Below are 24,169 nucleotides of genomic sequence, written 5' to 3' on the forward strand. Positions count from 1 at the left end.
GGCGACAGCGCCACGCGCGGCTTATGGCAAACCCCAAAATTGGGGCCGAACCGATGTACTTTTAGCTACCTGTAGCAAAGTGACGAAAGCGCGGAGTGAGCCACGCCTGGCTAAAATGCAGAATGTTTATTTAGCTACTTAGTTTAGCATATCGTCTGAAAATCGGTTACGCACTCAGCAATACACGCAAAATAACATAACGCAATATTTGCAAGCACGCCAGTTATTTTGCGTGTAATCTCAAGTAGCAAATGGCTTAGCCGTCCAGTCTTACTGGTTCTCAAACTTGTCAGTTTTCGCTGCGTATACAGTGGCCAAAATACATGCTTGTTATTGTCACCACAAAAGTTAGGTTGCTTTCTCACCAGTGTTGTAGAGTTATGGTAACATTCCATTTCTAACCGCAGCTGCACTACCGGTACTGAACGCGTCTCTGTCATTGTCAATTTCCATAGTAAAATGAATAGTAATGCAGCTGTCGTTGGAAATGGACTGTCACCTTTAGAGGACCAAGAAAAGTCTGCAACGATTTTGATAGCACACGCAGTGTAAGTGTCACTTATACGTCATAAATTCATAGAAGTTTGAAGTTTAAAATAACAATTGCACTGCGTATGATATCAAAATCGTTGCTGACTTTTCTTGGTCTAACTCTAATGACGGAAGCTAAGTTGCAACAGTGTGGTAACGTTGTCCTAGTATATTTAGCTATAATTTTTGTTGTTTGACAATTGACAGATGTCAATTATTATGAACATCATGATTTTATTTTTCATTGTAATTTTAAATTATTGCCACGTTAAGTGTCGTCGCACAAAGTTTTTAAAGTAACATGTGCTATCCTATGAGCCTCTCTTAAGGCGCTAAATAACCGTAGGCAAAAGGGGAAGCTTATTCGCGTCAAGCTTAATCTTCTAGAATTATTAAATAAGGTGAGTAAGTTAATGGCAGCTTTAGAACATATCAACCAATGATTCCGTAAATCCAGGGATTCCAGGGGATATCTTTTATTACAATCTTTACAGATTTAGTGTATAATTATTTTCTATAGTTTTTTCACGGAAACGTACGAACCTTGTCTTGCTATTTCAGTCAGTCTCCGTACAAAAAGTACTGAGGTTGACTGAAGTAACATGAGAAATGCGATCTCTCTAACTAACCAAACTTAAATAAACCACCTAATGACGGAGATCTCTAATGGATAACCAGCCTTAAAGCCTTGCTTATCGGAATGCTATTACTCGAGATATGCGCAAGTTGAGTTTTTTCGACTTATTTAAGCCAATGTTAGGCCCGAGCCGCGTACAAAGAACTACCATTAAGGTTGGGCACATTATCGTAAAAAGAATGATAGTACTCAAATAAACTGGTTCGGGTCTAAATTCGCTTAATGAAGCAAAACGCCTTTTATTAAGTATTGAGTTTACGAAAATGTCCACGATTTTCGATAACAGCCTTATACATGCAGGGTGTATATTTTACAGGGCAATATTATTCTAATTAAGTAGCTATGGTTCTATTGGTTCTACATCATATTTAGTAAATAAAGTTTAAAAAAAACTACCTACCTAGGTAAATAAATAAGAATAGGTAATTTCATAAGAAATAAAGTTCGATACTGATTGAATGAGGATTGAAAAGTAACAAATTATTATAAAAGGCATATTAAACTGACAGTATAATGCTAAGCTGTGTTTAATTATATTAGAAGCGGTAGTACTCGTAAAACAGGAGTGTCAATGATCCTTTTAACGGATCGAACAACATGTCGAGCAATTAATTATTCGACTAAAATCAAGTGACCCGTGTAAAATACTCAATTAAAAAAAAATGGCTGTTTCATTCATTCCGTCTGATGTGATGCCGCTGATTTCTATCGGACAGCCAAATTTTTTTTCACGATTTCGGCATTGGTTTCATAATAAAAATTGTTCAGTATGACCTATAAAATCACTACGCAGACTGTGGCTGGTGGTTGAAATTTCACCCTGTATAAAAACACTGTAGAAGTTGTAAGTATCCACCTGTCCTTAGCAATATTGTAGTTATTTTTTTGCCGGGCAAGCAACTCAACGTATGTATTATTAATATTTTCAGGTATGAAACAAAGTGCTGCTAATTAAATAAGCCTCTGACTAAAAAAGAATAAGAAAAGTACCCAAATGTTTAACATCATAATATACTAGTTCTGCGATCCAAATCATTGTATATGAATTTAAGTACCTCCTTACGCGATTTTTTAGAGCCGTCCCACGATCTAAAAGTTTAACCTAACTTCTTATACCACAAGCCAACTTTTATTCACAGGAAATTTAAATAATTAATTGCTTCCATAATTTTCATATTTAAGGCCACTAAAGTAATTAATTAGACAATACTTAGATATTTATATACCTAGTCCCGCGTAGTTTTCAGAATAAACATTTTAAATTGAATATAAGATACCCTCCATTTTTGCAGTCGGTGTGAAACAGTTAACAATCATTGCTGATAATACCAAATTGAAAGGTTAAACTCAAGGATTAAAAGAATCTTGACAAATTGAAACTTTAACTGGATAAATCGGTATCGATGGTCCCCGTAATGTCTTTGATCACGCCGCCTGTGTACGCTTTAAATTAAATTTATCGCTTACAATCAATATGTTTTATTTTTTGCCGATTTATATTTTTTGGCGATTTTTCTCGCAAGAATTTGTTAAATATTGGTGAGAAGACCTTCTAATTCTGTGAATAGAATATAACATTATATTTAATAAATAACCTACTTACCTATAGCTATTGTAGACCTTATAATAAACCGCTCTGTGGTTTGGCAGAAGAATGTATTGTATCTAGATGTAAGTAAGCTTGTGAATAAACGCTTTTTTTTTTTGATAGTGTGACGTCTAGGTTCTGTTGTTGTATTACAAGGTAATAAATAAAACTCAGTTAGTCAGGCATGTGCTCCGCGACCCGTCTGCACGGTATGACAGTTGACAACAGAATGTCGACCTGCAGGTAGTTCGCATTGCACTTTTATTGTGTAAACGTCACATCTCTTCCTTTTTATAAATGATTTATTTATTTTACATTATGCGTTAGCTATGCAACAATAGTTCAACCATCTCACATCTGTTTATCTTATAACTGCTAGGTTAATTTAGATCCTAATTCCGACTTACTGCCACCGGTCCGGAAAACAGCGTTAACCTCAGACCCGAGAAGAACCGGTGGAAGAAACTCGGCTAGGTGTATATATATTTATTTCTCAACAGTTCAACGATAAACATTTTTAACAATATCAATCTTGGAATATTTAGAACTCTTCCTAGTATCTCTCTCAGTTGCTTAGCGGTCAGCTGGAAGAGACCCCTTAAAAGGATAAGTTCATCTTTGTACATATTTATTCTATTCTCTTATTGTTATGTACTTGTTTAGTGTAATAAAGTGTTTTAATACAATTATGGTTTTACTTTTACAATGTCAGTCCCTGTCCTTCTCCTTTTTGCAGTTTTGAGTCTGTTTTCTTTTATTCACATTGATAACTCGGGGTTTAAATACCTTACGAGTTTAACCTTAATTGCTACATATTTTCTTTGGATGCTTACACTTTTCTAGGTTTTTCCATTAGCATTCAAGCTATGTACATGTTTCACACATTAATATCTATTTCGAGAGTTTCCAATAAAATTGTTACAAGCAGGTTGCTTTCTAATAACATCTCGTACCTGTACATTATTTATTGGCAACAGCCGATTGCCTCAGTTTTACTTGGCTTGTTTGATAGGTAATACAATATAATATATAGATAGGATGCAATTTATAATATACGTAAATGGTCCAATGTTAAATAAGGTAAAAAGTCTTACAAGATACACCACAACCTGTTTAGTTTTACTTGTGTATTGCCGGCCTAGCCAAGGTTACAATCGCCATCGCTTCGACAACGAAAAGCATTATGTCTCTCTATCACTCTTCGATATTAGTGCGACAGTGACAGCTGCGTTTCGATCGCTACGGAGCGTAAGCGATTGGTATCCCGGCTACGCGGCCTGGTATGATATTTACGCAACCATGATCTATACCTACCTACAAGTAGATTTCTATTACTCAGGTATAATGATGTAGGTACCTACATATTTGACCGTTATTATTATAAATTGCATTGGATTGGATATATTATTTTATTACCGTTTTTTTAATTACAATACTTGCTGAATACAGATCAATACCTGTTCTGTTAATCTAGCAACTTACTGTTACTCATATAATGAATGAGATTATTTATGTCATGAAAACAACTCCAATACTTGCTTACTAATTGGAAGTTGATTTTAGCCTTGACTATAGTCTACAGTAGCCCTTGACTACAATATACAGTCTTAATTTGATCATGATTACAGTCACATTAATTATTATTATTTTTATAGACATTTTGTTTCCATTAGGTTCAATCATTTAAAAATATATTATAGAGCAAAACTAGCACTTGTGTATGTTCATTTTCCTGCCTTGATTGTGGCATATATTGTTTAGCTCTAATTATTTATATTTTACAAGGAACCAATGGAATGTCATTACCATGAACACGGTTTCACTTTACTTTATTATTTTTCCGTTGCTTTAATAAAACCCTAGGCCATTTTGGGTTTTCGTTCATATTTGGTACTAAGTACCGAAAGTACGATAATTATTAAACAACGACTTAAGTAAATCACTCTCTGATAATATATGTAATATATATGTACTCTTGAAAATATAAAGAAGTTCGATCTGCAACCTCAATTTACAAGGTTTGTTTGATTTGTTAGTCTCAACCTCAATTTGGCAAACTGTAGTTTGGTGCAATCAAGATCACGTCTGGTCCTTAGGGTTTTATATGTACACAGTATAAATTTCCCTCTAACGTGCCTTTTTATTACACTTAAAACTCATTGCTATCTGGGTAATTGTCCGATATTGATGCCATCACTTGGCAGTCCGTTTTACGAACTTGGTTACTATTTTCGTATGTGTATGTTTTCACGATTAGGAACAAGTCATATATAAAGTAGCCCAGTGGGAGTGCAAGGTTTCACGCATCGCCACTGATTTGTATGGTACTTTGTTTTTATTTTCAGCATTTACTTTAGATACCTACACGATGTGTGGCATTGTGACAGACCCAGCGTCTATTTATTTACCTTTAATTTACCTTTGACCTGATTGTCAATTTATAGAATTATGTGTTCTTATGGCACGAAAATTAGTTGATTGGCTTTAGGTAATTTATTTATTTCTGGACTTTTATCTAGTCGGCCCGTCGACTTTTATCGGTATTCATTTAGTCCTAGTGCTTTGCATTTTGAATTGGCCCTTGTAGGCACATTTATCACATGCCGGCACATTTTATCTTTTAGGGGGTAGGCGGCGCCATTATCGCAATCCTGTCTACCTGTTTGTTATGTTGGCCCAAAACTCTTTCCGTTGCATCCTAACATTTTATCTATATTTTTCCATAATCACTTGTTTATCGTAACTGAAACCCCTAGATTCAACATTTCTTTTAGATCCACGGAGGCTCAATTTTCAACAAATCTGTCAATAAGATCGTTTTCCTTTCCCGCATTGAAATCACGTTTAGAATCATTAGGAATAGATTAGATTAGACATTTTCAAAGTCCAGTTCCTGTTGCATCAGTCGAATTATGAATTGTTCATACCAAATCTGTTTCCGTAAAAGGTATTAGTGTAATTCGTCGACAGCAACTTTGAAAATGTCCATTACACTAGCTTCTAAAACGTGCGTACTTGGAGGAGTGCTCGCAGCTAGCAGGCACACGACACTTAGGCACATTCTAAAGCACAATTAAGACATCATTGTAAAACTATCCGTAAGTAAGCACGGAACATGTGCGTTAGGTAAGTACCTTCTAACTACCGGGTTTCTGTACTTAAGGAGTTATCGAAGTACCACAACGTGTAAAAACAGAACAGGTAGACACCTATACATAGGATTGGACCCCAAGACATTACATTAAAGTTCGACGAGTCTTTGTGACAATAACCTGAGTTTCAATCTTTAAGGTTAATTATAGTCACATATTACTAACAATGTTTTATGGATTTTTCCTGAAATATATTAATTTTTAATTTTGAGGAACTTATCATTTGCACTACATGGGCCGATATCCCATGCAGCACTCGCGGAGATTTCACTCCAATTGTAGGTATTTATTTATACGGAACTCGTATCTTGCATAAACTATGCATTATAAAATACCTTTGGCTTTTCAGTCTATGAAACTCGACTTTGCCTGTTTGTCATATTTACAGGCAAGGTTGTGTCAATGTGTAGTTAAGCATTTTAAATACACCATAGTCGGCATCAGCAACCCTGCCCCACCACCATAACCGCGGTACTTGCATTTGAAAACTCGTTTTTAAATAAATAACCTATTAAGGAGGACAGGGTAAGCATTTCATGAGTTTCCAAATGCAATCGATCACCGCGTAATCATTGCTGGCGCGGCAGAATTATTAACCATACCTTCCCAAGGCCCACGGTCCTACCAGATGAAGTAGGTAAGTAGATACTTTCTAAGGTCGGTAAAATTTGAATTTTTTACATCTATTCCGAAAATGGATATTTTAATATAATTATTTTCAGGAAAATCTGTTTACTGCATACATGTACGACTCTAAACTTCAGACTCTCAAGACTCTTAGACCCTTTAGATTAAGACTCTTTAGATTCTATAGACTCTTTAGACCATTTAAACTCTTACAATCTTTAATACTCTAATTTAGACTTTGTAGACTCCTTAGACTCTTTTGACTATTAAGACTATTTAGACTCTTTGGACTCTTTTAGACTTTTTAGAGACTCTTTAGATTCTTTAGACTATTTAGAATCTTTAGCCCTTTTAGACTCTTTATACGCTTTAGACTCTTAAGACTCTTTAAGTTCTTTAGACTAGACTATTTTTTTTTCCTTATATATTATGTGATGTGAAAAACAGTATGGGTCACATGGTAGCAAAATTATGTTCACTTTGGGCGTTAACCCTTGAATCCCTCACTAAACTCAGTATTCCATTTTAGAATCCCTCGCTTCGTTCAGGATTCAATGTTCGCCGTCAGCGTCGCCGTAAGAATAACATTTTGCTCCTTAGCGACATAGATTGTGTTTAATTGTAGCACGGTTGCATCTGTTTTGCTTCGTTCCATTTTAAACAAAACAAAATCAACCCTAAATCCTACATTGTAGATTCAGATTTCAATAGCAAGTTCAGATTTTTCCTTGTATGGCTGGGCCCCAGGAGGGTAAGTGCAATATTACCCATCAGATTAACACAACAACATTGACAACTATAAATTCCCTTTTTGGAGAATTCTCGTATTGAGCTTAAGCTTTACGACAAATTTCACCGACAGTATCAGTTTGTTTACTTATTTTTCCTTTTACATTATAGAAACAAGACCCAGATAATATATTATGCTCATTTGGTTAAATAATTTAAATGCATATCTAAGTAGCACGTAAACTAAGTAGCACATATTGTATAGCAGCATTAGCAGCTGATCTGTTGATTATTATTGAGTTTGACTCGAAATAAAGAGTACATTTATTATTTATTTAGGTAGATAACTTCCGGTTAAAAGTAATAAACCTTATTATGTGAAGTATTATTAATCATTTGCCCTTAATTGGATACATTTGTGAGCTAATAATAAACTACACCGAACCCAGATATTGTTTCAACAACCGTTAACGCAGACAGCACCACGTTGGTATACTTAGTTGTCTTAGTTACCCATAATAAATTACCGGTGAACAGACATATTCAGCACTATACAGCAATATGCGCGACAGTTTATTTATTATACGTATAGCTTAATTATAGTTTTACACGATTCCATAAATTCACAGTCGCTATAAAAGTTTTATTTCTATTTTATAATAACTTATTTTACCGTATTTGGCTTAATTTCTGTTCACCGACCCGTTTTTGGAAAGCTAAAAGCATTAAATACTATTTAAACTGAATAAGGCGTTGAAATGTGCCCTATGGTAATACTATTTGCGTAAAAATAGTTTTTTTTTCTCGACCAAAATATAGTTTAAGTACCAGAAGTGTACCTTATAAAGATGTTTATGTGCTCAGAGCTATATTTTAAGTCCACATTGGGTCAATCATACCTGTGCTATTTGGGTCATTTGTCTCCCTCCCTTTCATTGAAAAAATAATTTCAAACTGATCACTTTTTGTCGGATATTTAGCAACTACATCGGTTTTGTTTTCTTTTTCTTACGTTTTTTATCCTCGTCGCCATTGTGACGTCTAGGTTCTGTTGTTGTATTACAAGGTAATAAATAAAACTCAGTTAGTCAGGCATGTGCTCCGCGACCCGTCTGCACGGTATGACAGTTGACAACAGAATGTCGACCTGCAGGTAGTTCGCATTGCACTTTTATTGTGTAAACGTCACAGATAGCCTGACCACTCTGACCAGTAATATATGATCAATCACGTGCCATATTGCAGAATTTAATTGTAACTAAATTTTTCATACTAAACTGAACTTTCACCACATACCTACATGAGAATAACAGCGCCCTCTTGACAATGATCATATATTTCTGGTCGGGCTTTACATATCTTTCCCATAAAAATTTGATAAGTACTTACGTTCTTTTTGTGAACAAAATTTTAGGATAGGCGATTAGGAGACGTTTGTTGGACATACATAATTTCTTGATTTATTCATATTTATTACCATCGACATCAAAAATATGGATGTCAACTCAAATGAACAGCTGAATATAGTAATCTATCTATATATATAAATGCAAGTGTCCTGACTGACTGATTCATCAACGCAGAGCCGAAACTACAAAAGCCAGAAAGTTGAAATTTGCACACCAGATTGCATTTATAAAGTGTACAAGAGATAAGAAGCGATTTTGAGAAATTCAACCCCTAAGGGGGTTAAAAAGGGGATGAAAGTTTGTATGGGGTTAAAGTTTTCTTTTAAGCTAGGAATTTGAAACTTCGTAAAAAGATATATTATTAATATACAAGAAAACTAATTTCAGCGTTTTTGAAAATTCATCCCCTAAGGTGGTGAAAAAGGGGTTGAAAGTTTGTATGGATATCAAATTTTTTTTCGAGTGGTGGACTTGAATCTTTGTATTTAGGGATATTATTAGAAGACAGGAAAAGTAATTTCAGCGTTTTGTAAAATTCATCCCCTAACAGGGTTAAAAAGGGGTTGAAAATTTTAATCTATTACAAATGCTTTGAAACTTCTTAGAAAGGCATAATAGCCGATTACAAAAAAAAGTGTGCAATGTTTTTGGAAATTCAACCCCTAAGGGGGTTAAAAAGGGGATGAAAGTTCGTCTTCGGGTGCAAATTTTATTTTAAACTAGGAAGTTGAAACTTTGTAAAAAAGTATCAAATTTAAATACAAGAAAACTAATTTCAGCGTTTTAGAAAATTCATCCCCCAAGGTGGTGAAAGAGGGGTTGAAAGTTTGTATGGATATCAAAATTTTTTTTCGAGCACGGGACTTGAATCTTTGTATTTGGGGATATTATTAGAAGAAAATAAAAGTAATTTCAGCGTTTTGTAAAATTCATCCCCTAACAGGGTTAAAAAGGGGATGAAAGTTTGTATGAGGTTAAAGTTTTCTTTTGAGATAGGAATCTGAAACTACTTTAAAAGATATATTATTAAAATACAAGAAAACTAATTTCAGCGTTTTTGAAAATTCATCCATTAAGGTGGTGAAAAAGGGGTTGAAAGTTTGTATGGATATCAAACATTTTTTCGAATGTGGGACTTGAATCTTTGTATTTAGGGATATTATTAGAAGACAAGAGAAGTAAATTCAGCGTTTTGTAAAATTCATCCCGTAACAGGGTTAAAAAGGGGTTGAAAATTAGAATCCATTACAAATGGTTTTGGAACTTCTTAGAAAGGCATAATAGCCGATTACAAAAAAAAAGTAATTGCAACGTTTTTGGAATTTCAACCCCTAAGGGGATTAAAAAGGGGATGAAAGTTCGTCTGCGGGTGCAAATTTTATTTTAAGCAAGGAACTTGAAACTTTGTAAATACGTTTTAAATTAAAATACAAGAAAACTAATTTCACCGTAGTGAAAAAGGGGTTGAAAGTTTGTATGGATATCAAACATTTTTTCGAGCGCGGAACTTGAATCTTTGTGGTTAGGGAGGCGAATAGGGGAATTTTCGGCAATACTCGAGCGTGGCAGTTTAAGATATGAGAGATACCTTAGACCTAATAGAACAACCTTGTAAAGTATTTAGCTCTATATGTAGTGACGCGCGCCTAGGATAGACGATCAGATTAGTAAAAAAAAATGGATAGTCTGAAATACTCGAGCGCGTCAGATTAAGATATTGGGGGTTGATTTTAGTGTTTAAAGACTAAATTTAACTAATCTGACGATAAGTCCTTGACGCCGCCGAGTTATAGGGTCGCGAACTTGTAAAAAAAAAACGTTAATCCGGCATTCTCGAGCGCGATTTTTTTATTTTTTATTTTGCAGAATATAATCTAAAACTTACTAAAAATACAAAATCTGCCGGTTTCCGCATGACCGGAAGTGTGGAGGAGCCATTTCGTCTTCCTAAGAACGCGTTGCGGCATATAAGTCGCGAACGATACATTTTACAAAAAAAAAAGTTTAAATAAACAAAAAAGGTAATTTTATTTTACACAAAAGAGGTCTGTTTACATTTTTGTCCAAAGTTAAAACTTTTTGACTTGAAGCATCATAAAATCGGTCAGATTAAGAGAACCCACCAACATTTTTGTCAGATAAAAAAAATATGCTTTCAGGATACCGAGATAAACCTCCCCTATGAAAATCTGACGCGCTCGAGTATTTCAAAAAAACTTTTCTTTTTTGCATTTTCAAAAATTCATCGTAACTTATCGTCACGCCGAAATCGTCAGTTTTTTTAAAGGAAGCTTCCTTGGGGCCTACTTAACACCCCTTCCAAAAATCTGACGCGCTCGAGTAAATTTTTTTTTTTTGCATTTTTGACTACTTTATATGCCTACCCCCACCACGCAAACCGGCAGATTAGTATACCGTTGTTATCAGAGGCACTCGGGGCATACGTAGTATGAATATCTGACGCGCTCGAGAATGCCCAAGTAACTGTTTTTTTTAACATTTTTGAAAAACTGTCCACGCCAAACCCACCGCTAAAATGGTTTTTGCCATACGAGCTTTTCTTTTCGAAATTATTTTATCTTTCGATTTTGATAGGTCTCGACGGCGCCGTTGAATTACGCCATTTAGCTACCTCGCCTCCCTAACTATTGTATTTGGGGATATTATTAGAAAACAATAAAAGTGATTTCAGCGATTTGGAAAATTCATCCCCTAGCAGGGTTAAAATAGGGTTCAAAGTTTGAATCCATTACAAATGCTTTGAAACTTCTTAGAAAGACATAATAGCCGATTACGAAAAGAAGTAATTGCAACATTTTGGAAATTCAACCCCTAGGAGGGTTAAAAAGGGGATGAAAGTTCGTCTTGGGGTGTAAATTTAATTTTATGCTAGGAACTTGAGCTTTTTTCAAAAAAGGTATTAAATTAAAAAACATGAAAACTAATTCAAGCATTTTTGAAAGTTATCCCCCAAGGTGGTGAGAAAGGGGTTGAAAGTTTGTATGGAGATCAGATATTTTGTGAGTGCGGAACTTGATTCTTTGTATAAGGGCATAGGTACCTATTATGAGAATACAAGAAAAGTAATTTCAGCAACCAACATCAAAATCCACTTGACTTAAAACTTCATACAACTTGCTAAAAAAGAAAAGTACTTAATTTCAACATTGCTTGGATATGAAAATTATAGGTACTAAAGATGTAAAATGTTGAAGATAAGATTCCACGCGGACGAAGTCGCGGGCAACAGCTACTTCCTTACAAAGTAAAAGTTCCTAAGTTACAATCTTCATACAGCAACAAGCAAACAAATGTACTCAAAAACAAACACATACTGTCAGAAAAAAACATAAATAAATAAATAAATGGCCCAAAAATTCCAGCGCTGTCTGAAAAAGGGAGCATTCTGAAGTGAGTTAAGCACCCGCCTGAAGGTAGACACTCTTATTCAATAAGCATTAACATTAAAGATTATGATACCGAGCACACCACGAGGCGGCAAAGCCGGTTATTAAGTACCTTTATTGATTACATCAAAAGCATAAGCGAGAAAATTCAGCAATTAAGTCTTATCCATATGATATTCGTACTCGTTACTCTTACTTGAAAGGAATTGTGACGGTTAAGACTTTGCCGTTTATGACGGGCTTGTAACTTGTAATACAAGTGGAAGTCCTTTTCTAACAAAAGCTGTCAAAAAGGGACTTCCATTGTATAGCCCCTAGGTAACTTGTATTACAAGTTACCTAGGGGCTATTCATAAATTACGTCATTTCAAATTAGGGGGGGGGGGTCTGGACATCGGATGATGGTAGCTTGACGTAGGAGGAAACGGGGTCATTCAAGCATGATTTTTGGATTATTTTAGGGGGGGGGGGGGGGTAAAAAATCTTCAAAAATCGATGACGTAATTTATGGCCAGCCCCCTACAAGCTTTTGATAAACAGGGCACTTAACGTCCACGTCCGTAATTAGGGACTACGGCCCTACAGAGTGTCCAATTTTCGAATAGGATCAGAGGGCCTACCACGAACCACGTGCGACGTGTTGCCTCCATGTCACACTTACGTACGAATTTACAAGTGCGACAGAGAGGCAACACGTCGAACGTGGTTCGCGGTAGGCCCTCAGGTACTCATTTCTAAAAAACGCTGTAGTTTTCAATTGAAATCCTCGGGATAGAAAAGCTTCAGCTTATTCTCAAGTCATCGCGACCCAACACAATTATATTATGCTAAGATCTCGCGTAGACATTTGAGATCTAATCGAGTAGAAAAAGCCTTGTGGAAGGGGAAAAATTAAAAGAAAAAACAACGGGTTGCACTCCGGGAGTGCCGGCAGAAGTGAAAAGTAACAGTTTTTCGTTCAGGTCACGTGTCTGTCTTACGAGTTTTCAATCTGTCAAATCTGTCGGTCACGTAACCTGTCGCGAGTTTAACATTTTTTCCCCATCACAAAAAGTGCACAGCGCCGCTAAAGAAGTTTTCACTTAAAAAAATGTTTTTGGCCCACCCTAGTTGGGTGTTTTCAGAAATAAATATCAAAAACCCGATTCTCACAGATCCCGATGTTTTTGGGTTATTTCAACTCAGAATCACTAGCATATTCAATTCTGATGATAAAATAAAATGTCCCAAAAAATTTTATGAATATTGTACATTCTACTACGTCACGCACATACAAGTGAAATCTTTTTTCATACTGAAACGTGACGTAATGGAATGGACATTTTGGGACATCTTTTTTTAATGGTGGGATGGAGAATGCTGTCGATTCTGAGTAGAATGAGCCCAAGAACGTCCAGATGTGAAAGAATCAGGTTTTCAATATTTATTTCTGAAAACGCCCAGTTATCATCTTGTCTACTCAAGATTTATATGGTTTGATAGATTACTAATCATTTCAGCACGTATTCAATACACGCAGCTATCAAAAGGTATAAACAAATCTTGAACTAGGCAAAAATCAACCGCGTTTCGATCGACGTGTGAATTCTAATGAGTACTAACTACCCAGTTAATCTTCATTACGCCGACGCGCTGTTTGTCTGTCTGTCTGACTAACGCCCCAACAACTAGCTAAATCTAGCTGTCTTTTGACTAGAGGCTAAACAGTTAACATGCTATGTTTTATTTCACCGTAAGGCAAACGTATTGGGGTTTCGATTGCATGCAACCTACTGACGTAATTTTGTTGCACTAAATCTAATTTAGAAATAACAAATTTTATTTTAAGCAACCTATATACCTACAACTAAATAAAATTAATCCGGTTAAATATGTGTTCAAAACAGTCATACATATTATAAATTTTTTAAATCATATTTCATTATACATAGGTACATTCAGCGAGTGAGTAGTGAGTTAGCGTAAGTAGGTATCTAAGCTATAAACTATGAACTATGAAATAAATACAGGGTGAAATTTAAATCACTGGCCAAATTGAAACACCCGAAAGAACTCGAAAAAATATTAAACACGTGTTTTTTCTTTTAATACCGCTCAGAACATTTTTTTCGAAATAACTCATCATCAAGTTGTCCTAAAAACGTTATGGTGAACCGACAACTACACACTACACCCGCTTCTCTCTTATCAGTTAAGGTTATTGACACCCCGCCCCTCCCGCTGTTTGCAATCGCGTCACCAATTATGAACCCTATTGCAGCGAGATAAGACGCTTACCTACATAAGTTGCTAATGTTTCCTTCGTACTTTAACGGGTTTAGAACCGTCAAAATGCAAAGGCAACCCATTTTTAATCTAAAATGTTATTTCTGACTAATGATTATTAACAAAACGTCCGTGGCTTAAAAACAATGAGTAAAAACTAGGTCAGGAATCTTTGCATTCAGGCGTATTTAAAAAATTGAATCAACTTATGTACTTACATTTGATTAAAAGTCGACGCAATTAACGAAAGTCCCACGAGATGGTACTCTTGGATTCAATCCTTGTCTGCGAAGGCGTGGAACTGATTCCATTTCGTATAATCTTTGTGCACCACGTAAACACTCACCACTTAATAAATAACACCGTACCATTTCGTAATATTCCCGGTTCGAAATCATTTTTTTAAACCTTAGTACGCGCGCGATTATTATTTTAAGGTTGGCGAGTGACGAGTGACTAATCATTTATGCTTACCGTTATGTTTACCGCTAGCACGGAATGGTTTAGACTACCCTCGAAATTGATAAACCTGCCTACCATCGCCAACACTAACTGGGTGGACCCTATTGCAACGATTATAAGGTTCAGTGTAGGTCAGATAAGGGTTTTGCTGATGTTGTTATTAAAACCTACTATTAGGTTTGTTTACATTTGTGGTAATAGGGTGACCACAAATCGTGGAAAATATTTAAAAATTGAAAAATGAAAATTAAAAAAAAATGTACTCTTTTTTTTCGCTAAATAGATTCCTTAAGTGTAACCTAGTGCCGGGAATGAATATGGCCAGTGATTTAAATTTCACCCTGTATAATACAACTTATATGAGTGATTATGGTACCTAATACAAATGCGAAACAATTGAACGACACATTACATGAAAGTACAAGTAGCGGATTTAACGCTAGAAGGAATTTTCTACCAGTCGACCATGGGCTAAAGCCTCTATGTAAGTAGCTAAACTGCTTTCCTAAATATTTAAAGCTTAACCCCCTTATTCATAAAAATTTACGGGCCTGATTTCATCATCATCATCATCTCAGCCATAAGACGTCCACTGCTGAACATAGGCCTCCCCCTTGGACCTCCATACGTGCCGGTTGGAAGCGACCCGCATCCAGCGTCTTCCGGCGACCTTAACAAGATCGTCTGTCCATCTTGTGGGTGGACGTCCTACGCTGCGCTTGCTAGTCCGTGGTCTCCACTCGAGCACTTTTCGACCCCATCGCCCATCTTCTCTGCGTGCAATGTGGCCTGCCCATTGCCACTTCAGCTTGCTAATCCGGTGGGCTATGTCGGTGACTTTAGTTCGTCTACGGATCTCCTCATTTCTGATTGGATCACGTAGAGAAACTCCGAGCATAGCCCTCTCCATACCTCGTTGAGCGACTTTGAGTTTTGAGATGAGGCCGATAGTGAAAGACCACGTTTCGGAGCCGTAAGTCATCACTGGTAACACACATTGATTAAAGACTTTCGTCTTGAGGCACTGAGGTATGTCGGACGAAAAGACATTACGTAGTTTCCCGAACGATGCCCAACCGAGTTGGATTCGGCGGTTGACCTCTTTCTCGAAGTTGGACCTACCCAATTGGACTACTTGTCCTAGGTAGATGTACGAGTCAACAACTTCGAGTACCGAGTTCCCAGCAGAGACTGGGATGGGCACAACATTGGCATTTGACATAAGTTTCGTCTTGTCCATGTTCATTTTCAAGCCCACCCGTTGTGAAACTCGGTTGAGGTCATCGAGCATCATGCTGAGTTCCTCCATCGACTTTGCCATGACTACGATATCGTCGGCAAACCGAAGGTGAGTGATGTATTCGCCGTTGATGTTGATGCCAAGTCCTTCCCATTCCAGGAGCTTGAAGGCGTCTTCCATTACGGCAGTAAACAGTTTCGGAGAGATAACGTCTCCCTGCCTTACGCCTCTTCGCAATGGAATCGCCCTCGTGCTCTGCTCCTGTACTCGGACCGACATGGTGGCGTTACTATACAAATACTTCAACACTTCGATGTACCGATAGTCAATATGGCATCGCTGAAGAGACTCAAGCACCGCCCATGTTTCCACCGAATCGAAGGCTTTCTCATAGTCCACAAACGCTAAGCATAATGGTAAGTTATACTCTTCGGTCTTCTGTATAACTTGCCGCAGCGTATGGATGTGGTCTATGGTACTATAGCCTTTTCGAAACCCGGCTTGTTCGGGAGGCTGGAAGTCATCAAGTCTGTGTTCGAGACGGTTCGTGATGACCCTTGAAAACAGCTTATAGACATGGCTCAGAAGCGTGATGGGTCTGTAGTTCTTCAATAGGTTGTTATCACCTTTTTTGAAGAACAGCACCACCTCGCCTCTATTCCATGTTTCAGGCGTTATGCCCTCGGACAAGACGGAATTAAAGAGCTTCTGGAGGACTTTAAGTACCGGTGTTCCACCCGCTCTCAGAAGCTCTGAAGTGATTCCGTCTTTGCCCGGCGCCTTGTTGTTCTTAAGCTGCTTCAGGGCCATCCTAATCTCGTACAGACTGATGTCCGGGATATCTTCGGTATAATGTCGGGACAGCTTGGCTCTTGGATCTCCTACCAAGCTGTCAACGGGCTTTGCGATCGAAGTGTATAACTGTCCATAGAACCTCTCGATCTCACCTAAAACCTCCGCTTTGCTCGACGCTATGCTGCCATCTTCCCGTTTCAGCTTTGTCAGCTGGCTTTGCCCAATAGACTTGTCCTTTGCGAACACTTTGGAGCCTTGGTTTCGCTCAATAGTCTCTTTAATACGGTTAGTATTAAAGAGACGCAGATCATGTCGCAAGGACTTAGATAATATACGTCTATTGAGCTGCCTATATGACTCCGCGTCATCGGGAGACTGCAACTGTAGCGAGCGTCGTTCAGCCATGAGGTTTAAGGTTTGCTCGGTCAATTTCTGAGGTCTATCTTTACGGCGGGGTCTAAAAAACTTAGACCCTACTGTGTGGACAGTTTCCACTAGCCCGTCGTTGATTTCGTCCACTGAAGCCAAGTTCTCTAGGCAAGCAAAGTGGTTAGAGAGCTCGAGTTGAAAGCTTTCGGGGTTTTGAACATGGGCTCGAGTAGGTCGGAGCGTAGACTTCATCAGGCTGGACCTTTCAAGTTTAATATTGATATTCAGTGTGCCTCTTACGATTCGGTGATCACTACCGGTCTTTACCCTGTTGATCACAGAGACATCACTGAATATCCGTTTCTTGTAGGTCATGATGAAGTCTATCTCGTTTCTCGTGGAACCGTCAGGACTCATCCAGGTCCATTTCCTGTGAGGCGGCTTCTGGAAGAAAGAGTTCATCATGAAGAGTTCCTCTCTCTCCAGAAAGTCGGCCAGCCTCTGACCCCTAGGGTTCCGTTGCCCATACCCAAATAGCCCCACTCTCAACTCATCCCCGCTTCTCTTGCCCAACTTTGCGTTGAAGTCCCCCATAACAACAGTAAAGTAGGTTTTAGAAGTATGTATGGCCCTACTTACGTCCTCATACATAGCTTCTACTTCATCATCGGAGTGTGACGAGGTCGGTGCGTATACCTGAATGACCTTCAGCGAATATCTTTTGGATATTCTGAGTATTAGGTATACCACCCTGCTCGACACACTGTCGATGGTTATTATGTTGTTTACGAGGGACTTGTGAACGAGAAACCCGACACCACCTTGGGACTGTTGGTCGCCCTCCCGGTGGTAGAGCAAGTTACCAGACTTCAGGGTTGTCGTGTCCTCCCCCTCTCTACGGACTTCGCATAACCCTACAATGTCCCAGTGTAACCTGCTCAGTTCCTCTTCCAGCTCGCAGATCTTTTCGTCAGTCCTCATAGTGCGTATGTTGTGTGTTACCAGGGCCAGTCGTCGTCGGGGCGGGTAGCCGGATCTTTGCCGGAGATTCTTAGCACCCCTGACCCCGCTAATGCCCTGACCGCTACCATAGCCAGAGCACCGGGGGTCGCCGGAACCTCGGGGCCGTGGTTTTATTGTGCTCATCATGATGGGGGGTGAATGCCATAATCGCCACGCTTGGCAGGCGGGTTGGCAATCGCAGTCGAGTACACCGAATTTGAGGGACGCTGCTGCCCGTCCACCGGTGGTCTTGGACGTAGTTTAAGGACATACCCGGGTCCTTAAACTACGGGCCTGATTTAGTTAAATTATATTTTATCCCTTTCTTAAAAATAAATTAGTCAAAATTGCAGATAAAGACAAGATTATTAGCTAATTGAGGTTTGTAGCGCGTTTATGAATAAGGGGGTAATACTTTAACTAATGACCATTAAACTTAAGAGCTATCTGTTTCAGGGTAAACAAAGAAGCAACATTATTATTCTTGTTCCGACAGCATATAAACTAGCATAGTGCGTGCGATTAGATTGACTAGTTAATCAATTCATTACCAACCGAGCTGGCTACAGACGCTTCACCGTATCTCTGTTTGACTGTTTTACTAGCTGTGATATCGAAGAATGGATTATTCAGAAGCTCATTATCTTTGCATAGAGCCGTGGTAAACAATAAAATATGCTACTTCTAATTTTTATTATTACAAATGTTACATATAAGTAGCATTTATTAATATAAATATTATAAGTAGCATTTATTTTGTTTAGATATTTACCTGCAGCAGGGCGAAGAAACGTTGGTATTTATTTATTTGTTTTAATTTATTTAGAAATTTAAATCAGGCAACAAGGTCCATATTACAAATACGTACCTTATCGACTAACATACATAATGGAATTATTAAAATCATGCGCGAATTCCAAAATTGGTTGGTGTAGTCTAGTTCTAACATTAATTCAAATAATTGGGAATTGGAAAGGGTTTATTTGAAAAGACAAGATTATTCTGCGGTAAACATTACAATATAGTACATTTCGATGCTAGTGCGGAAGGTATGTCATTACTTCACGAGTACTGAGATATCTTGCCACTCGCCTGCGGCTCGTGGCAAGACTCGGGACGAGTGAAGAATGACATTTCCGCACGTGTATCGAACGACGTTTTTTAATACAGTTGCGAAAAAATAAGAAAAACATTGTTAATCGTACACTAAACAAAAGTGGTAACAGTGACAGCTCGGTTAGACGTCGTCTTTAAGTATATTATATCTATGGGCGTCAGCTATTCCGTTCCATTCAGTCAACTTATTAAGAACGGAATTTTCAATATTGAATATTAAAAAATAAACGTGTTATAATGATGAAGAGGTAAGTAATTAAATATGAAATATGTAATATTTTTCGTATTCTTACATTAACGGTAGGTTTTTATGCTGATTACGACGTTTAAAGGAAACTAATATTAACACTCATCAATAAGTAGTCGTGAATTGGAACAAGTATAAATTTAAAAAAATTGGAAAAGTAAAAAGCATTAGTTCGAGATAACCAACTTTCCGCACGCTAAACAGCTACGTAAAGTAGCACTTTTTGAGCAACTGTATTAAAAAAACTTTTATACTCGTATCGGAGCGACCAAGATATAAAAAAAAATTTTGATACTGGACAAAACCTCTATTACCAAGAGCTAAGGTGTATGTTCAGATATCTTTGAGAACCTTGGACGCCTCGATATATCTGATATCGGCTGTACTGATCAAACCGTTAAAAAAAATTATAATAAAGAAAGCAAAAAGAAGAGTGGCCCATGAGGGGATCGAACCCGCGACCTTCGCGTTATTAGCACGACGCTCTAACCAACTGAGCTAATGGGCCGGCGGGAAAGCGGCCGAAATTTGCGACCTGTATCTGTGCACGCGTTTTCAATGTGACTGAAACAAAAGATCAATCAGCGTTTAAATGAAGACATAATTTTGTTTGTTCTGAATATTGCTACACGTACATTTAATTCTGTATGTTAACATAGAGTAGGTAATGCCAAAAAACATGATCGCGTGATTTCAAGGAGACAATTTTATTTTAGTTTAGTTTTGGATGAAGGTTTGTATGTCTATATTCTTTGTATTTTATATGCCGTTCATTCGGTAATGTGTATAATTAAGAAAAAACGCGACATTATTGCAAAGCATTAATAATACAAAATATACCTACAAGAATTTTCAATACACACATTAATAAGTACTAAATTATATTGACAAATTTAGTGAATTTCTTTACATCTTCCTTTTTATTTTCAAATTCATAATCTACGAGTAGTAGGTAGTAGCTAAAATCCATCTCTTATGGCTCCTCTACACGATGGGCCAACGCCGGCCCCGCCAAGGGACGCATTTATGCGTTAGAGGGAGCAAGTGATATTGCTATCTCATTCTACCGCATGGCTGCGTCCCTTGGAGTGGCCGGCGTTGGCCCATCGTGTAGAGGAGCCATTAGGTAGGGTATAGGTACAGTCGCCATTAAATATATCGGAGCGGCCAAGGCGGCTCACAAATACACGCCTCTATTGTCAAGGTGTTAGAGTACGTGTTCAGATAATTTTGAGCAGCTCTACTACTATCTACTACTCTACCAGCCCTAGTACTATCTGAATTTCACTCAACATTTGGATATAAGGCCCTATATATTTTCACTTCCTAAATTTGGGTGCAGCAAGCCTGGATATAATAAAAGTGCATTGGCATTGACTTCTATTATTACGCATAATCAGTAGATCAGCCGGTCTAGCCAAGGTGACAATCGCTATCGCTTCGACAACGAAATGCTTCGTGTCTCTCTATCACTCTTTCAAATTAGTGCGACAGTGACAGTTGCGTTTCGATCGCTACGGAGCGTTAGCGATTGGCATGTTGTCTACGGAGCCAGCCGGCCTAGCCAAGGTTACAATCGCTATCGCTTCGACAACGAAAAGCATTATGTCTCTCTATCACTCTTCCATATTGGTGCGACAGTGACAGTTGCGTTTCGATCGCTACGGAGCGTAAGCGATCGGCATCTTGGCTACGCGGCCTGTACGGATATGATAGTCGTTCTTGTCTACGTGACATCATCGTGATAAAACGGTGTCCGTCACTTTCCATCCCATGGTGTTAAAAAGTGACAGTTGTTATTTTATCACGTGGATAAAACCATAAAGCCATCCATAATACGCCGGCTGATTAATATTTATAGCTTTCATATCTTAACATTGTACGTGTGTTTATGACAGGATATAGATACAAAATATTATTTAAACATAATTTGGCGAGTTTCAAACAATAATACATCCGGCCCATTAGCTCAGTTGGTTAGAGCGTCGTGCTAATAACGCGAAGGTCGCGGGTTCGATCCCCTCATGGGCCAAAACTTTTGTTATTAATAACCGACATCAAAAGCCGGATATCCACCCACAAAATTAAACGAAAATCGGTTGAGAAATGCGACATGTAGAGCATTTTTTCCTAAGCTGAATCTGAGACCTTCGGTTTCGCTCGGCCAATTATTGCCAAGCTACAAAAGTAATATAAATACGTTTTCTCGAAACTTTCTCAACACTTATTCCGTTTGTTTTGCTTTCATTTAGATGACTGATGTGTGTCTTATATTGACTTTTCACTACGTAACAACTTAATCATGTCAAGTCATCGCATTTCTTGTAGACAACTGGCAAAACATTGATTGGACATCATTAATAAGACATTAGTATGCATTTCCTACATTAGTAATATTTTCATCTGGCAGGTAACATGTAACCCTCCCATTATTATCTGAAAAAGTTGCTTTACGGTGCATCTACAGCCTGTGGCCTGTAATACGAGCAAAAAATTAAACTGTAGGTTGTACTCCTCATACTGACCAACACTTGTTCAGCGACTTTTAAAAATAACTTGTGGTTTGATTTTTAATACACTTTAAAGTTTATTCTAAGACGCAATGTATTGCGAATTTTGTTATGTTTAAGGCGTGATAAGCAACGTCAAACGTCAATCACAATAGTATATGACGTGGTGATGGCGTCCATTGAAGATAATATAATAATATTTATTTTGTATGAAAAATAGGGACTCTAAATACTTCATAATTTTTAAAAGTTGTTGAACAAAAGTGTCACCGTTTGAGGAGTACAATCTATGTTTTAATTATTTACTCGTGTTACAAGCCACACCCGGTATTTGTGTCCTTTAGCGACTTGATTTTTTTATAATATTTTAACTGGCCGGGAAATGTCAATTTATAGATGAGATTCAGGTTTTTTTGAGATAGGGAGCCGAGTCCGATAAGACGAAGAATCACCGAATTGCTATTCCTGTTGAGACATAGGTACATATATAAATTTTCTCCAAACATGGGAGGAAATAAGTTAAGAAATTAAGCGTCAAATGAATCGAACCTTCACATAAATAAAAATCAAAACTTGAATTGTCCTTTGCTGCAGATTTCAGATCTATCTACCGATATGATGGGATGGGCGAGGCTACCTGTTCAAAATTTAATTGATTACACAATAAAGTACCTATCAGCTTATTGCCTAGTGTGGCTTAGTTATATTTTTAATGTGCCGGTGAACCGTGAGCCTAATTGCACATCTAAAGTAAAACAAACGATAGCCTTTGATTAAATAATGTTAACCCAACAGTATCTATTTAAAGATAATGCTTGTTAAGACAGAAGATAAGGAGTGTTATTTTGTTTTTTGTCGGTAGCTAACTCCGCCCCGCGATTGGTCCATCACGTTCCGAATCACGTAGAGGCAGCGATACGGATTATTCATAGAGCTATGTTCATATAGACATGTTTAAAGAATAAGAAACCATTTATTGCAACACAAAAACATACAGGTTACAAATATAATAATTAAAAATAAAAATTGTGCGGCAAAAGGAACGGGCTCAGCATAGGTACGCTGCGTCAGTCATTTCAATAGAAATTGCCTGCGCAGCGCTGATTTTCAGTCCGTCCCCTTCACTGAACCACATTAACATTTATGCGGGTTGATGGTAATTTGCTTGTATGTACAACCAAAACATAAAACAAACAAAACTACAAACTTAAGTAATACGTTCATGTAAGTACTCTAAAAACGTAGTACTTGGATCGGTTGATCCAATAATTGATCGGTTTATTAATAGGTTCATTATAAAGATTAGTAGTAGAAAAGAGATAAATATCGTTTTTTAAATCTTTTGTCCACGAACGCATTTTTATCTGAAAAGGGAAAAAATGTTTTTTATTCTATCTCTGATGACTAATTTTCCTATTTCTATCTATTAATTTTATGACGATAATTCAGATACCTATTAAAAGTACGAGAATACACTCTAAAAAATGAAGACCAACTAAGAGCAGTTTCTTCTTAGTTGACGTTAAGTTAATTACAACAATTACGATCTTATATAAATCAATGAAAGCTGATTACTTAAAACAATAAGTGTATCTGTGATTGAACTAATAAAGTAGGTATTGATTAATCCTAACAATTGTATACCTTGCATCTATTATTAACTTGTTGACATAATTATGTAACGTAGGTTGATTCAATAAATATCAAGCTTAGTTGATCTTACTAGGGTCAATTAGTTACCATAATTCTTTTTCATGTATATATTGAACAAGATCTTAGTTGGCTCAGTTACATAGCAATAGTAAGATCAATCAGAATTACCTTATTTGAAATGTCGAAGTCCTTGTTAGGCTCGTATGGAATCAAGATGCTTGATTACGACTATCAAAATATTGATAGGGCCAACCAAATTTTTTTTAGAGTGTAACCAGTCTTTACTACAAAAAGGGGCCCACAGATTACCAAATCGCCGGACGATATCAGCCTGTGAGTTGTTCGGAACTGTCACCTTTTGCGTTTAACTGACAGGCTGATATATAGTCAGACCGTAAAAAGCCTGCAGCGATTTTGATAGCCCACGCAG

The 24,169-nt window shown here is 37.4% G+C and overlaps 2 non-coding genes across 2 annotated transcripts; one reads left to right on the top strand and one right to left on the bottom strand.

Annotated features, from left to right (window-relative positions):
- Positions 1-20,010: 20,010 nt before the first annotated feature.
- On the bottom strand, positions 20,011-20,084 carry Trnai-aau (transfer RNA isoleucine (anticodon AAU)). Its single transcript has one exon. It is a non-coding gene; the product is annotated as a tRNA-Ile (tRNA).
- Positions 20,085-21,534: 1,450 nt separating this feature from the next.
- Positions 21,535-21,608, top strand: Trnai-aau (transfer RNA isoleucine (anticodon AAU)). Its single transcript has one exon. It is a non-coding gene; the product is annotated as a tRNA-Ile (tRNA).
- The last annotated feature ends 2,561 nt before the right edge of the window (positions 21,609-24,169 follow it).

Source organism: Cydia fagiglandana, chromosome 16 (genome assembly GCF_963556715.1).
Source record: "Cydia fagiglandana chromosome 16, ilCydFagi1.1, whole genome shotgun sequence".
Classification (NCBI taxonomy): Eukaryota; Metazoa; Arthropoda; class Insecta; order Lepidoptera; family Tortricidae; genus Cydia; species Cydia fagiglandana.